This window comes from Neofelis nebulosa, chromosome 11 (assembly GCF_028018385.1).
Source record: "Neofelis nebulosa isolate mNeoNeb1 chromosome 11, mNeoNeb1.pri, whole genome shotgun sequence".
In the NCBI taxonomy this organism is placed as follows: domain Eukaryota; kingdom Metazoa; phylum Chordata; class Mammalia; order Carnivora; family Felidae; genus Neofelis; species Neofelis nebulosa.
The window spans coordinates 79,114,007-79,131,366 of NC_080792.1; the positions used below are offsets into that span (position 1 = coordinate 79,114,007).

At 46.9% G+C, this 17,360-nt stretch overlaps 1 long non-coding RNA gene across 1 annotated transcript; it reads right to left on the bottom strand.

Moving 5' to 3' along the window:
* Positions 1-1,657: 1,657 nt before the first annotated feature.
* LOC131489229 (uncharacterized) lies at positions 1,658-13,512 on the bottom strand. The gene is made up of 2 exons (XR_009250436.1): positions 12,656-13,512; positions 1,658-2,152 (listed from the first exon to the last, which is right to left on the bottom strand). It is a non-coding gene; the product is annotated as an uncharacterized LOC131489229 (long non-coding RNA).
* Positions 13,513-17,360: the final 3,848 nt, after the last annotated feature.

Genomic DNA, 17,360 nt, shown 5'->3' on the forward strand with positions numbered 1-17,360 from the left:
TGCCGATAGTTCAGAGCCTGCTTGGAATTCTCTCTCCCTCTCTCTCTGGCCCTCCCCTGCTTGCTCTCTCTCTGTCAAAATAAATAAATAAACTTTTAAAAAATAAAATATTTCTGAGCAGCTACACAATAGCAAGCACTTTGACCTCATTATGTTCTTTCACCTTCTGAATAAACATGAAGTAGGTATAATTATACTTTCCCCACTACACAGATGTGGAGACTGAGGCTTGGTGAGGCTGAATGACAGCTAAGAAGAAGAGCTGGAAGCTGACCATATCCATGTGCCCCATGTGTCCCAACACACCCTGAGTCCCAGACAGACGCAGGCAGATTGGCGGCTCCCAGTGCCAGCCCGCCCTCCAAACCACCTGTCTTCCAGAGTCTGGCTGTTCTCCTCCCCCCCCCCCACCCCCAACCCCCGCCACCTAGTGGAGAAGAAGACGCGAATTTCCTGCAGGAGTCATGGCAGGATTGCTTTCTAGGTGCTCTAGAAGTCAGGCCTTTCAACTAATCTCTGAGGCATCAGAATTCCTGGTTCTATACCCTGGCCCATTTCTGCTGCTTCGAACACTCCCTTAGCTTCCGCCAACACCAGCATGACCCAATTTTGGACCTCTGACCAGAATTTAAAAATGCATTAAATCATTAGTCCATCAGATACTCTACCTGCTATGTGCCAGGCACTGAGAACACAGAGATGAGCAAACCAGACTGGACCCTACTGCAGAGAACCTGAGTATATTCACATGAATGACACACAGAAGCAGACAAATCCTATACAGTAGGGGCAGCACGGGCCTGAGAATACAACCTGACTCTGTGAGAGCTCGGAAGAGGCACCTGATCCAGTTCAGGAGTGGGAGGAAATCCTGGAAGTCTTCCCGAGGAGGTGACCTCTGAGTTGATAGATGTTTGCCTTAGTGTTTCATCAATTTCTCATTTTATAGATGGAGAAATGAGTGTAGAGAGAATTATTTAGCGCATTCATTCGTTAAAGCAGGAAAATATTTCCCCAGTATCTACATTTCCCCGGTATCAGGCCCTGAGCCTGAAGATAGAGGCGAATGAGGAAAGAGCCACCCTAGAAGCAAGGGCACAGAGAGGCCCCAAACTTACTCAGGGGACGTCACCCACTCAAAGCACATTAGCGTCTTTGGAGGATTTTATACTCGTTTTATTTTATTTCTATTTTATCATTCAGAAGTCAGGTTATTACAGTACGCTTTACATAGAGTAAAACTCTCCCTTTTCAGTATGGAGTCCCATGAGTTTGGACACATACATACAGTGCCGGGACCACTATCATGATGGAGAAAGACAACGCCGTTTGCACCTCCTGCTCACTCAACTTCCTGAGTCGAAGCTCACCTCCAGATTCACTGCGGAATCTGGGGCCCGTCCTCCCCTCCCTGAACCCTCAGTCTTACCGTCTGTAAAATAGGGACCATCATGTCTCTCTCACCCGGATGATGTGAGGATCCCCCGTACACAGTAAGCACTCAATAAACACCAGCTGTTACTGGGATGTCCCGCTCCTTCCCGGTTCTAGCTCTTTCAAGCCCTCCCTCACCCTCTGAGTCTCTCCGTCTCTCTCCCTAACACACACACACACACACACACACACACACACACACAAAGACATTTTTTGAAGCCTCTTGTTTCTCAGAGAGGTTTTATTTATAGGCCGCGCCTCATTGTGAATGTGAAAAGGAGAAAGCCCAGGCCCTCCGTAGACCTTTCATGTGTAAATCAGCCCGGGCCAGGAGCACCGGGGTCACCAGGAGGAGGATTTCACTCTTAATTACTCCTGGAGAAAGCGGGCGGGAGCGAGGCCCGGCGCAGACTCCACCCACGTCGGAGGGAGGCCTCGCCGGGAGCCCCGCGCCTGCCGGGCCTGGGCCCCTAGCTCCGCGGGCTGGGGAGCTGCGGCTCGTCCGGGCCCGGGTCGGGCCGCGGCCGGGGCGGGCGCTTCGTGGGCTCGGCCTTGATTTCCGCTGAACCCGGGCCACCGCAGAGGCGCAGGTGCCTCCGGGGAGCAGGGCCCCAAGTGCGTTTCTTTGACGCCAAAGCGTTTGGACGTGGAAAGAGGGCAAACGGCTTGGCGGAGTGGGAGGTAGGGAGCGATGGTCTGCGAAAGGGCCAGGGGAGGCCTTAAATTTAAAAAAAAAAAAAAAAAAAAAAAATTTTTTTTTTTTGTTTTTGTTTTAAAGGTCTTTTATTCATTCTTTTCCCGTGTAGAAATAACATGCTCTAGAAAAAAAGTATGGACGTATTCTCACTGGGCCCTGAACGTTGTTTACCTTAGAGAATGAATTTGGAGATGAGGACAGGGACATTAGTAACCTTTTTTATAACACCCTTCTTTATTTTTGACTTGTTACAACGACTGTGTGTTGCCTTTGGTAATTAAAAAAGATACTTTCCATAATGCCTGTGATACCGTTTTCTGACGAGAAAAGAAATTCATATTCAGTGTAAAACACTGAGAAAACGAAGTATAAAAACCAACCCATGATCGCACCCAAAGAAAGTCACTTTTCAAATTGAGGCATAAGACCTTTGATGATTTATTTCTTTCGTCATATTTTTGTGTGTTTTGCACGCTTCTGTGCACTTTTGGGCACAACTTTTTTGCTGTTTGTTCCATTTGGGCACAACTTAACATGTTGACTTTTTTTTCCATTTGTCTTTTCATGTATCTTATATATTTATGTTACTGGATGGCAATATCTTGACATTTAAAAATACACAAACCCTTGGGCCCCAGCAATTCCACATCTAAAATATTCTACAGCGGTGGGAACAGGTAAATAGTATAAACAAATACATTCATTGTAGCAGTGTTTATAGACGCATAAGCTAGCAACAATCTTGATGTTCATCATCAACCTTGATGGTTGATTAATTAAATAATCATGTAACATTACAGTAGAATGTTTTGTAGTCATTATAAGAATATCATACATGTAAAGATATCCCCAAATGTATACTGCATTGAATAACAAAGCAAGTTTCAGAATAATTTATACTGTGAATCTCGCTCTCTGATATATTTATATATACATATATTTATGATCTATATATATAAGTGGATAATCATATCTAAGTGTATATGCACAGAAAATTTCTGGAAGAACACATATGAATCTGGTAAAAGTTACTTTGGGGGAAGGAATAAAGGGTAAAGAGGGGTCAAGAACTTTTACTTTTCACCTTATACCTTTGTGAACTGATTGAATTTTTCTCTTAATGTGAGCATACAATTGTAATTTTAAAAAAATAATAAAAATGGGGGCTAGTTATATATAATTCTAGTAGATGTTTATTAAGGAAAATACAGTGTTCACTAAATAAACACAAAGTTCATTAAAGAAATACAGCATTGATTAAAGAAAACACAATCCCCTATACCATCCAAAGAGAAACACTGTTAACATTTTGGTTTATTTCCTTCTAGTTTTATTTCTAAATATATTTTGTTAACTTTAAAAAAATATACTAATGGAAAATATACACAAACGATGCATTTGTAGAAAAGTTAGAAAATGAATACCACTCAAACCCTGCTATTCAGAAATAACCACTGTTTACATTCTTTAGTGTATCAACTTTGCTCCCCTGCAGCATTTTCTTTGGGGAGTTGATTTTGTTTTTGCTTTTTTTACGCCATTCCTTCTGTATATGTAAATTTGTGTTTTTCTTTAATTCATTCTCACATTTTTATATGCTTTTCCATGTTATTATTATTCACAGATATAATTTTAATAGTTACAAAATATCCCAGCAATAAACAAAAAATCCTTCACTCAGACATTCCCCTCTTAATGATTGCTGCGTTGTTTCCAAGTTTTTGTGATTATAAACAACTCAGATGAATACTTTATACTTACACTTTTTCCTCTATGTCAAATAATGTCCTCCCATCTGACACTGGAGTTACTAGGCTAAAGGGTAGGTCTATTTTTCAGACTTTCTTTTTTAGGATTTTATTTTATGTAGTCTTTATACCCGACATGGGGCTCGAACTCACAACTCTGAGATCAAGCAATGCATGCTCTACTGACTGAGCCAGTCAAGCTCTCCTATTTCTCAGGCTATTAACCAGCATTGTTCAGTTGTTTCTCCAGTGTATGGTGGACAGAGGCATTCTGGAGGAGAAGAAAAGATGGGAAGGGGAGGGTTCACCTTGGTAATATTGGGTGGGAACCCCTGGAATTTATATCTCTGCCTGTCTGCTGCAGCTTTCCCCTTTCTTCTCTTTTTCTTAAAAAAATTTTGTTTAATGTTTAGTTATTTTTGAGAGAGAGAGCATGAGCAGGGAAGGAGCAGAGAGAGAAGGAGACACAGAATCTGAAGCAGGCTCCAGTCTCTGAGCTGTCAGCACAGAGCCCGACATGGAGCTAGAACCCATGAACTGTGAGATCATGACCTGAGCCAAAGTTGGACGTTTACTGACTGAGCCACCCAGGCACCCCTCCCCTTTCTTTCTCTCCTAACATGGCACCAACTAGGACCAATTGCCAAGTACACATTTTGTGCTTCGCACTTTACATGCATTATCTCATTTACTTCTCACAAGAACCCTAAGGGTGGGTGGTCTCATCATCCCCACTTTACAGATGAAGAAACTGAGGCTTAAAGAGGTAACTATATTTCCCAATGTCACATAGCTGGTAAGTGGCATGGCTGAAATTTGAATCAAGCCATCTGTTTCCCTTTGCATAAATTTATAGACTGATCAAACTCTCATTTTATAGATAGAAAAACTGAAGCAAAAAAGGGGATGTGAGTTGCCCAGAGGAGTAGCCTAGCTCAAATTGCTGGACTTTTTCCCACTATGCTCCATTGTCTGCTCACAGGGCGCTAATCCAGGGAGTGGGGACTGAAGGCACTCCAAAATTCTTTGTATTAGAAAATCTTCCTGTGGGGATTCTGGGTTCCAACAAGATTCAGAGTCTCTCAGAACCACAGCTCCAGCTGTGTGTCTCCCCTCCAGGGCTGGGTGCTGCCTGTCCATCATTAAAAAAAAAAAACAAAAAAACCGGAAACAGCAGTTAAGCACCCACATGCCCAGGCAGGGAGGAAATCGGGCAGCCCCAGTGCATGTTCAGCCATGGCCATTCCATGGTTTGGAGTATGAAGTATTAAGATGAATAGAAAAGAGATGAGTGAAGAGGAGACAGAAAGTGCTCAAAGAAGGAGTGCATTCTGAGAGAAGACTGCGAAAAGAGACAGGGGAGAAGGAGATGATGTCTGGAAGAAATGCATTGGAATCAGCTGATCCCCTCAGGTAAGAGAAAAATAAATACCCTAGTCTCTGAGTTCCCAGTTCAAAGAATTGTAGGGAATCTGGCCTAGAAGTTGTAGCCACTGCATTTTACAGATGAGCCTCTGTGGCAGAGAGAGAGAGAGAGAGAGAGAGAGAGAGAGAGAGAGAGAGACTCTCCACAGGCCACAGAGCTGGCAAGCCTGGAATTCTGCCATTCCTCTGACCTCTCCTTCTGTCACATTGTCCCATCATCCCTTGGCTGAAGGTCAGAGCCCCAGGAGGTGAAGATCTAGATCTGTCTTCCTTGCTCAGGGCTGGGCTGTGCTCCCTGCTTGTATGGATCCAGATGCTCTGATGCCAAGGATGGAGGGGCAACTAATGGAATGGAAAATTCCAGGAAGACCAGGACAGTAGGTATCCATCCATCCATCCATCCATCCATCCATCCATCCATCTGTCCATCCATTCATTCATGCATTCATATATCCATTAATTTAGCTATTCATTTGCCAGTCCTTCTCTTCATCCATCCATCTGTCCATCCTTCTGTCCATCCATGGGATATCCATGGATATCCATCATCCATGTTAACAGTAACCAATAATCACAGGAGCATTCTGGTTAAGACTGAATTCTGGAATCAGACTCTCTGTATCTTGGCTCCACCACATATAAATTGTGTGACCTTAGGCAAATCACCTAGCCTCTGTGTGTCTTAGTTTCCTCATCTGTAAAGTGCAGATAACAATATTATATCCGTCTCATAGGGTTGTAGTAAGCGTTAAATGAATTAATCCATTTAAAGTATTTAGAACCGGTTCATAGCACCACTTATTATTATTCAAGGATGTGCTAAATGAGATCCTGAGTTTGAATAAGGTGCTGTGGAATACAGGGGCGAAAGCCAACAGTGTGGTTTGGTGGCCAACTCAGGGAAAGTTGAGGCTCCTGTTCCTCGATTCACTGTTTTCACGGTCTTTGTTTGGAGTCCAGTGAAGAGAGGAGGGAAAGTAGACTCCCTTGACTGTGGTTTGGGGAGCTGTGTAACAGATGCTGTGTGCACTGCCCTGGTCCCCATGCATTTCCCTAGCTGCTGGAGATGTGGGTAGCTGAGAGCTCACCGCTGAGTCCCCGTATGTGGCTTGCCCATAGTTGAAGGAGGGAGCTATCGCACTGAGGTCATTTTGCCTTCTCAGGACAGACAGCTCTTATCTTTGACACAGGTATAAATACTCAGCTCCCTTAGGTCGGCTCGAGCCAACTCTGATGGACCATCTTCGCTTCAGAGCCTCCACTGGGGTGACTGAAACCTCCACTGAGACCACATTACGGCCTCTACCTATTCCTGTTTCCTTCCCTTCCATTCCACAGGTGTTGACCCAAGAGCACCTCCTAATACAGTTCTGCATGCTAATCTCCATCTCTGAGTCTGTTTCCTGGGAACCTGGCCTATTAGATAAAGGATACAACATCACTTCAAGGCTGTTCACCCTGCGCTGATAACACTCTCAGGGAGTAGGTACTATTTATTACTCCCATTTGCAGATGGGGAAATTGAGGCACACAAAAGGGAGAGGATGTGCCCAAAGTCACACAGCTGGTAGATGGCAGAACCAGGATTCAAATCCAGCAGCCAGGAGCTAGAGTGTATGCACTTGGCTACTATACCGCACTGCCTAATGAGGTTCTGACCAAGCACGGGAATTCAGCGCGGGGTAGGGTGGGTGGGGATGTGAGGGTGTGAAGGGGGGATGCATGTACCTGTGGGGTCACACGTGCACTCATGTACCTGTGGGGTCACTGTGAGTGTGACTGCATGGGTGCATGGTTAGCACGTGCCCTGCCACCACGAGGGTGACCGAGCAAGGCATGTGGGGGTGTATGTGCACATGGAGTCCCCCATTCAGGTTCCCACAGGACACTTCTCCTGGGTTTCTCCTCTTTCCTGCTGGTACACAGGAGGAATGAGCGTGTGCATGTAGCAGCAGTGGGGGTGGTGGTGCAGGATTTGGATTCAAAAGCCAAATTGCCATTTCCTTATTCCCACCATGGCTCTCAAGAGTAGGTAAGGTCTAGACTATGGGGACATCAGGCTCTCTGTGGAGTAGAGTTGGTAAGTGGGACAGGGAAGTCAGAGAATGATGTGTTTTGCATCAAAGGAAGCAACGCCAGCCTTTGGTCCTGCCTGGCCTCCAGTGAGGGTGGTATCTTTTACCTCAGTGGGGGCCATATAGTAATGAGTGGGAAAAGGCTGTGGAGTAAAACTGTTGGGTTTGAATCTCAGCTTTGTCTTTTAACTGTGTGACATCAGCAGCTTACCTACCCTCTCTGATCCTCTACATCCTCTCCCGTAAAATGAGAGTTTAATAACAGTAACTACTTCATAGGGTTTATCGTAAGGCTGACCACATGCTTGAAATAAAGCTGAGCCCATAGTAAGCCTTCAATAAGTGCTTGTTTCATATTATTTTGAACCCACACTAGGCCAGGAAAGGGCAGAGGAAAGTGCTTTTCCAGAGGAAAGTGCTTATGTCAAGTAGCTATGTTAGCTAACCTTGTGAAGCCAGTACTGTCACGCCCATTTTATAGATAAGGAAACCGAGGCTCAGCAAATGAAGTGACCTGCCCCAGAGCACACAGCAAATGAGCCACAAAACCAGATTTCAAATGTTGATCTCACTCAACTCCAATGTTCTTCCTACCACACCACAGCTGCCTTCTTGTACAGCCTAGAAGCTTCTGGGCTGCGACAGCTTGTCCTGTAAACTCTGCTCAACACAGATATTTTGCTGCTTACATGCTTTTCTCTCATGTTGCCTGCTCACAAGAGAATATGTAGGGATTTGCAGGTGGTCAGATTTTATGAAAAAAATAGACATTTCTCTGTGCAGAAAGAAATACAGGTGAGACGGTTGAGACAGTCGAGGGGGGAGCTCTTAGAGGAAAATGGGAGGTTCAAAAGGCAATTAATGCTTCTGTCTGAAACTGTAAACAGATAGTTACCGGCTCTGACACCACCAGCATGCAGACAAAAGGCAGACAGAAACAGCGCACCACAAGGAAGCTGGGATAGACTACGCCCAGAGTGGAAATTAAATGTTTTCCTGAAAGCAGAAAGGAAAACCATGGTTAAAGCCAAGCCATGACTCTAAGTCTGTGACTCCATGACAGTATAAGTTTAGTGAGTTAAAGGCCCATAATTTGTACCTAGGTGTTGTGAATCTTAAAGTCTTACTCGACATTCTCTCTTGACCTAAGTTTGTAAAACAAAAGTAATAATTAGAAGTGAGTCTTCAACACACACTGTCATTTTAATTATATATATATATATATATATATATATATATATATATATGTAGAGAGAGAGAGAGAGAATCATTGGCATATTTAGTCAAAACTTTGGTTGTAAGCAATAGAGAATTCGAACAAATGCAAGTGAACAAAAATTATTATTAGTGGCTCACAACTGGATCTAGGCATTCCAAGAGTTCAGTTGGCATCCTTGCCATGTCTTGGCTCTGCCTTCTTCTGTGGCTTTGTTCTCAGGCACACATGCTCGTCCCCAGGGTGACAAGATGGCCCTCAGAAGCTCCAGGCTTGCTTTCTTCTCCCGGTGGAAAAGAGATTGCCTGTCTCCAGCTAAAAATCTCAGGGTTCCCTCTGATTGGCTGTCATTGGGTCACATGCCCCATTTTTCATCCAATCCTTTAGTCAGACTGGATCACAGAGGTGAAATAAGTCCCACCCAAGGTACAGAGACTGATACTGGGGAAAGAGATTTCCCCAGGGAAGCTGGGGTGCTTTTTCCAGAAGACAACACATGTTCACCATCTGGTAGTTCCTGCCTCTCTGTTAACCATGCTTAAGGAGAAGCTGTCATCAGGAATAATAATAATAATGAATAATAATAATAGCTAGCTCTTATTGAGCACTCACAATGTGCCAGGTATTACGCTAAATGCTTTATAGGCATTATTGTATTCATTCTCACATTATCATACTTAATATTCATATTTATTCCTTATCATCATCTAACTTCCCCAATGGGCAAACTGATGCTTAGAGTATCTAAGAAACTGGCCCAAGTTCATAGAGATCGTAAGGAGTGCAACAGGCCGTCCTTTTCCCAATCCTGCGCTCTTAGCCTCTCTGGGAACCACATTTAGAGCTGGTCTGTCTCTCAGAATTGCCAGCTTCCTCAGAGGAAGCTCTGAGCCTTCTAAAGGGCTACCTTGAAGAGGCTACCTGGTGTGGGATGGCAGATAGCATCCTGACGCTCCCTGAGAGTCATTCATGGTTCTCAGAGGGCTTGTCCTGGAGCAGCGCAGTGGACCTAGTGCCATGGATACTGAGAGGTTTGACAACAAGGGAAGTCTGATCCAAAGATCATTGTGAGTTTAAGAGCTTGGATTCCTTGGTCCACTTGCCCTCCCACCCACCAGGGGTAGTGGAGAAAGAACGTGCCGTGGAGGGATTGTGTTAGGTTTGAGCTTCTGTTTGGCCACTAACCGGTTGCATGCATCCTCGAATAAACTCCATTAATCTCTCTAAGCCTTAGTTTCTGAATCCATAGAATGATCATAATAACATCTTCCTCAGAGGGTTGTGAGGATTACATTACGTGAGAAGTAATGCCTGCCTGTCATCCCACCGGTGTCCCATGAAGTTTGTTCCCTCTGCATTATTTCCCTTCCCATCCCAGAGATGTAGCAAGGGGCACAGCAAGGAGAGAAAGGAAGGCACCTTCCACCTTCCTGGCCAGCCTGCTGGGCTCCTTCTCCTCTCTTCCTCCCGGGTTTGAATCCCAGCTCAGCTGTCCTCTTCCTAGCTTTGTGACCTTGGGTAAGTCCCCCTCGCTCCCCTCCGCTGGAGAACAAACCTCCCTCATGAAAACCGCCTCTGCAAATTTGCCTGGCACACCGGTTGTTTATTCTCTGAGTCTGAAATGGTGAGAGGGACAGCACTGGGTGGTTTAGGCTGCGTTGGGCAGGGCCTGAGATGTCTGGTCAGCAGAGGGGCCCTCTCAACTCCACTTCCCATCTCCTGAATAATTCATGACAAACAAAATGGCTGGCCCAGACTCTGGCCCTCCCTCCTCCCGGCTGGGGAAGGGAGAAAAGTTTCTAATTACAGGTCAGCTGCCTGGCTCCCTCGGGCCCCTGGGCACTGCACACAGGGGGTATTTATGGGAAGAGAGGGAGGGAAGGGGCTTGGTCCCAGGCCCTTTCCAGAAGGAACTCAACTCCTTTTGAAATTGCAGCCTGGGCCTGCTAAGGCGCAGGGTTAGACTGAGTGGGGAAGAAAAAAAAGTTAGAATCAGCAGGAAGAGACAACCCTGCTGAGGGGTCAGAGTGATGTGTCCAGAAAAATGGCAGGTCAAGGAGGGGCTCTGGGGAAGAGCTGACAAGGGGAACACATTTGCCCAAGTCCCATGGAAAGTACAGCCAAGCTGGGCTTCATAAGGAGGACATCTTAGGGGTGCCTGGGTGGCTCAGTCAGTTAAGCATCTGACTCTTGATTTCAGTTCAGGTCATGATCTCATGGTTCCTGAGATTGAGCCTCATGTCAGGCTCCACGCTGACAGCGAGGAACCTGCTTGTAATTCTCTCTCTCTCTCTCTCTCTCTCTGCCCCTCGCCCTACTCTCTCTCTCTCTGTTTCTTCTCTCTCTCAAAATAAATAAATAAACATTAAAAAAAAAAAGAAGGAGGACATCCTGACTCCAAAACCACAGAGCTACCTTCCAGTTTCCTGACCTGTAAAATGGGGAGAAACACAGAACCTACTTTACAGAGTGGTTGGTGAATTACATGAGTATATGTGAGGTGCTTAGAATACTGCCTGGCACATAAACCCCCCAAATCTATAATAGTAGTATGGTTGTTCTTTTCTACATCATGCTGCCTCCAAGGGAAGTCAGTAAAGGATGAGAGTGACAGAAAGAGAAAGTTCAGGGACATTGTGAGAGAAATAAAAAAATTACTCATTAGGGAGTTTAACACAGTGATTTAGGGTAAGGACCCCACACATTTTCAATTAACTAAAAAGAGTAAGGACCCCAGGACTAGGCTGCCCTTGTTCAGTCCCAACTCTGGCTCTTTATGGCTGTGTGATGTTGGGCAAGTTGCTGTACCTCTCTGAGCCTCTGGATTCACCATCTGTAATAAATGGTAACCATTGCCATTGGTGGAGAGCAGTGAACAGAATGGATAAAGTCCCAGTCCTCATGGAGCTTACAGCTAGAAAGTTGTGCTAATCAAAAGCATTTATCGAATGCCTACTGTGTGCAGATCTTGTGCCTACCACATCACAGAACTCGCAGTATACTAGAAAAGCCAGACTAATCTAGAACATATTCCTGTGTGTCTGCTGTGTACAGGTCCTGTGCACTCTGCAGACATCTCTCCACTCAACTTCACAGCATTCACCCTCATTTTATATACGAAGAAGCTGAAGCTCAAAGGGGTCAGGAACAGAGAAGGGATTTGAAACCTCAAGGGGGGAATCATTCAACAGCATGGATAAATCTCCAAACTGCATGTTAAAGGAAAAAAGCCAGACACGAAAGAATACACATTGTATGATTTCATTTACATGAAATTCTAGAAAAATGCAAACTAACCTATAGTGACAGAAAGCAGATCAGTGGTTGCCTGGGAACGGGGCTGGGGGTGGGAGGGGTGGGGTGGGAAGGTAGGCATTGACTGCAAAGGGCGCACAGGAACTTTTTGGGGAGATAGAAATGTTTTACATTTGACAGTAGTAGTAGTTACCCGGGTGTAATCGTGCTCACTGAACTGGACGCGCTTAAAATGGGTGCATTTTATGCATGTAAGTTCTATCTCAAGGAGTCTGATTTTTTAAAAAGAAGAGGGGAAAACTGCACCAGACTTCAGAGCCCCGCAACCCTTCTTATACTATTGGAGTGTCTGATTTCAAGTTCATTTGTGGGCAGAAACTGTATCAGATTCAAGGACTAGCAAAATGCTTCTCAAACCCACTAGTTCAGATCAACAATTATACCTTGGGCACCTTCCTTGTGCTGGGTGCTAAGGTCACAGAGCAATCAGAAGAAAATGGGCAAATAGGCCCAATACAGCACAGTATATGTTCTGATGGGGCAAGTTACACATCAACGGTGCACACGCTGGGCCGTAGTAACGGATACTGCACCAAGCCTAGGACTTGGGGTGGTGAAGAGCCCAAGCTCTGGAATCGAATGCCTGGGTTCAAATCCCCACTCTGCTTTTTGCTAGCTGTGTGACCTTGGGTGACCGCCTTCACATACCCCACTTCAGTTACCGCCTCTGGAAACTAGGGTGCACCCTGAAACTCCACCCTGAAGGGCTGTGAGAGAATGAAAGAAGGCAGGAGACGTTTCCTACCTGACACTGTGCGCAGCAAATGTCCAAGAATTGATAGCTGTTCCTATCCTGAAGAGTAGGGAACTGGAAGGCACAGAGAGAGATGGGGGGTGGGGGGGAAGACTCCCTACCCAATCTGGGGGTGGGAGAGGGGTCAGGGATGCTTTCCCAGAGAGGTGATGCTTGAGAAGGAATTGGCCACTCTAAGTGGCCATAGGAGCAGGAGAGAGTGGGAACCTCTTGGAGCAAATGCTCAATAAATATTTGCTCAATAAACAAAAAATAAAATAAAGACTGTGCAAGTCTTGCCTGTAACCAGGGGGATAGAAAAGCCTGCCAGGGCAGACTGGGGGGTCCTCAGGAAGCCAGAGCTGGATGGCTGGCCCCACTGGCAGGCTGCAGACTTTTCTGGAATACAGGACCCTCCTTGGCCTGGCCCCACACCACCCTGCGCCCTGCCCTGTGCTCCAGAGGGGATGTGGACACCCCCGGACCTCAGACCTGGAGCCCGCAGGAGGGTGAACCGGTGGGGTGGGCTGGTGGGGCATGGGTCCTCCTGGGCTTTCTCCCCCTAACGAGAACGGCCAAGTCCCTGCGAGGCGCCTCCCGCGCCCCCGTTGTCCGAGCCACAAAGGGCCCGGATCAATGGAAGGCGGGAGCGGCCGAGGGGCCTCCTCTTTGTGCGGCTGTCTCAGGCCTGTTTGCACCGCCGTCTCCGCGCCCCCATTGATCAGGCATGTGGAAAGATTCCGCCTCCCGGGCTCCCTTTGTGGCCGCGTTGCCAGGCTGCGCCCGGCGTGACTGCACCGCGCTGGGCGCTCCCGCCTGCGGTGGGCACTGGGCTGCGAGACGGGGCGGGGTCCCCGAGAGGACAGGCTTGCCAGATTTGGCAAATAAAAACACAGGACACCCGATTAAATTCGCATTTCTGATAAACAACGAGTCAAAGCTAAACAAACAAATAAATGTCCTAGCGTAAGTACGTCCCAAATATCGCATGGGTCATACTTATACTAGAAAAAAGTATTTGTTTATTCGTCTGAAATTCAGGTTTCACTAGGCGTCCGTCCTGTATGTTATCTGGCGCCTATGAGAGGGGGAAACCGAGTAAAACCGCACTGCCCAGCACTTAACGCAGATACGTCTCCCACCTTCAGTCGCTGGGGTTTGTCTTGTTTGCTTTTGCTTTTTGGCCATATCATCAGAACCCCTAAACTGCTAGTTAGTATTTTCCCTTAAATGAATTAATTTTTTTTTAACTTCCATGATTTAACGGATGCATAGGTGACATACATTAATTTGAACAAATATTAAGGGTACCTCCGGGTGCATTTTTCCCTATACAGACACCCATGTGACTGCACCCAGATCAGGATATAATGAGTTCCCATCACCCGAGGAGGTTCCCTCTATTTGCTTCCTGTCAAGACCGTCCCCTGTTGGCAGCCACTATTCTGACTTCCCTCACCATAGATTAGTTTTAGTTGTTCTTGAACTTCATATACATGGAGGCATAAGTATGTACTCCGAGGTGACATTGGTCCATGTTGTGGTGTGGCTTGGATGAGTAGCTTGTTCCCTTTCATTGCTGGCTGAGGAGTTTTCCATTCTTTGGTTGCACCCCGGTTTGATGGCCCCGTGCTCTCTCATTGATGGATGTCTCCGTCGTTTCCAGTTTGGGGCTACTATGAATTAAAGGTGCAGTGATCAGACTTGTACTGGTCATTGTCCGCATTTAAATATATTTAACCTAAGCAATACTATTTGTGAATTCATAGGCTTGGCATGCTGGTTTTATTTTTTCCCTCTGTACCTTCAATACATTACTATGCCACATATTTATGTGAGCATTTTTATACCACCCCAGCTCACCTCCTGCACTGTCAATGGCCACATGCCAAAAAGCAGAATAAAGGTTAAGAGAACAGGTCGGCTCAGGGTGGATCCTGGGCAAGTGAGTTAGCTCCTTTGAGCCTTGGTTTCTTCATCTGTGAAATGGGGGTGATAATGCTAATTACCCCACAGGACAGTTGAAAGGCAAACTGGGATAATGCCGTAGAAAAGGTCTGAATACAGGGCTGGCGTATAGTGGATGCTCTACATTAGAGCCTCTATCAAGCTCTGGACTGATGCCTGCCCTCATTCCATCCTATTTCATTCCATTGAGGCAGGTACTATTATTATCAGCCTATTTTACAGTTGAAGAAACCAAGGCTCTGGGAGACAAAGTCCCTTGCTCCTGTTGGCATAGTTAGCAAGCAACAAAGCCACCACCCAGTGTGATTTCCATAGCTGGGGAGGCAAGAAAGATCCCAGAAGGATGAGGCTCAGTGCCTAGAAAAGAGAACGGGCTATGAGGAGAGGCTGGGTACCATCTCCTTCCTGCCTCCGTGTCCTCCAATAGCACCCAAACTGAAGACAAGCAGGTGGCTGTGGGACCCCATTTCTCTTTGAAAAATGGAGAGAGCTGGGTTGGACATTTCTAGGAGAGGCCAAGCCTCCCAGCCACTGGGCAGGTGGGAGGACAGGCAGGGCGAGTCTGACGGGGTAGGGGGGCGGGCAGAGGAAGCAGGAAGCAGGAGGAGAAGCTCAGCCCTCTCGCAGAACTGCAGCCACAGCCGCTGGGCAGAGCCCGGCATCAGCTACCTGCCATCTGAAGGGCACGGGAACTGCTGATCTCAGGCGATTAGCATAACAATCCCCAATCCAGCGTCCTCGGGGCCCAAAGCTGGGTCTGCACAATCCCATTTCAAGCCAGCTCTTTCTTTAGCTGGCTAATTATGGGGGGCGGGGGGTGAGACAAGAGCTTCTTAAAGGGGCCCCTACACCCAGGATCAAGGCTGGGGCTAGGAGCAGGGAAAGGTCCCAACAATACCTCAGCTCTGGCAAAGTATGGGTGCCACCACCGTGCGCCACAGGGGAAATGACTGTCCTCACTGGAGATTTCAAAGGGCTTCCTGTTTCAACCATTCTTGACCCCATTAGTGCACAACTGTAGGATATATTCTGTACACAGCTGTATCCTGGTGCTTGGCACAAAGTAGGTGCTGTAATAAATCACGAGCACAGAGCCTGTGGGTACAGAACTCAAGATTCTACCTACTGGGCTAAGGAGGCCCCATGCTGTATACTAATGGAGGCCACTGAGACAGCCTCATCTTTGCAGGTCCCTGAGGGTGTTCCTTCTGCCCATTCCCCCCCTCAGGGTCTTGAACCCCTCCTTGCCCCTCCAGCCTCCAGGCAACAGAAGTTAAAGAAGGCACAGAAGTTAGAATGGGCAGAGCACAGAGACAGAGCTGGATTTGATCCTAACTCTGCTGCTTATCCCCTGTGTAATCTTAGGCCAGTCTCTTAACCTATGAGGCTCAGTTTTCTCATCCATAAAATGGGGACATTCAAAATGTGCTTTAAACATTGCTATAAACATTCACTAAAATACCATATGGGAGTGCCTGTCACATGGTTGGGGCTCAAAAAATGGGAGTCCATTCTCCTCCTTTCATAGAAACACCTACTGTGGGGGCGCCTGGGTGGCTCAGTCCGTTAAGTGTCTGATTCTTGATTTCAGCTCAGGTCATGATCTTGCGGTTCATGGGATCGAGCCCCACATCTGGTTCTTCACTGACAGCGAGGAGCCTGCTTGAGATTCTCTCTCTGTCCCTCTCTCCCTCTGCCCCTCTGCTCTCTCTCTCTCTCAATAAATAAATTAACATTTAAAAAAAGAAACGCCTATTGTCAATGTAGCTATTCTTTATCAGGTACCCATCATACACCAGTCTGTGTTCAGTGCTTAAATTCTCTCTTCAACCCTTGAAACACCTCTGTGGGATGGATGTGTTCTACACTGTTTGAAGAAGAGGAAAATGAAGTCAGAGAGGCAAAGGGATTTGCCCAAGGCCACCCAGCTAGAAAGTTTCAAAAGGAGGCAGGAGCCCAGCTCACCCTAAAAACAATGGCTCTGGAGGCCGGGAAGTGATGGTAGTTATTGTGGCCACTACCCCCTTCCCACTGGGCCCGGCCAGCCAGTCTCAGGTCTCCTGATCATGTGCTGCTGTGCGTTGGGCTTTGTGCTTCCAGCTGAGGATAGAGCTGAGTGCAAGACAGACAAATGTGGTCATTCTGCTCTCCTGGAGTTAGAATCCGACAACAATCCAGTAATTTCTGTGAGTGATAAGGGCCTTGAAGATAGTAAAATGAGGTGATGGGTAGAGTCATGGGGGTTCAAGAAGTCTTCTCTTGAGGGAGCGTTACTAGAACTTTAGGATAGCCCTGGGAAGATGGGAGGGGGACAGGAGAGCATAACAGAAGGGGGAGTGCAAAGAGCCTGGGGCAGGGTGGGGCTTGAAGTATCTGAGGAACTAAAAGGCAGCCCTGTGGTTGGAGCACTGCGAAGGAGGGTAAGAGTGGGGTGGAAGGAAATTGGGGAGGGAGGGTAAGAAATGTGAATTCCCTTCTTTCCTCCCTCTCTCCATCCCTTCCTTCCCTTTCTTCCCTTCCTTCCTTCCTTCTCTTCCCTTCCCTCCAGTGCCTACTATTTTCCAGGCACAGGGCCAGGAGCTGAGGGCCTGTCAGTTTCTCCACGCTTCTCCCTCTCTCCCCATCTCCCCTCCTCTTCCTTCCCCCTCCTCTTCTGAACAGCTGCCCCACCCCCACCACGGGTCCAGCTCTCTCCCCCTCCACTCCGTCCCATCCCCTCCCCCTGACAATGAGAACGAACCCTGAGCCC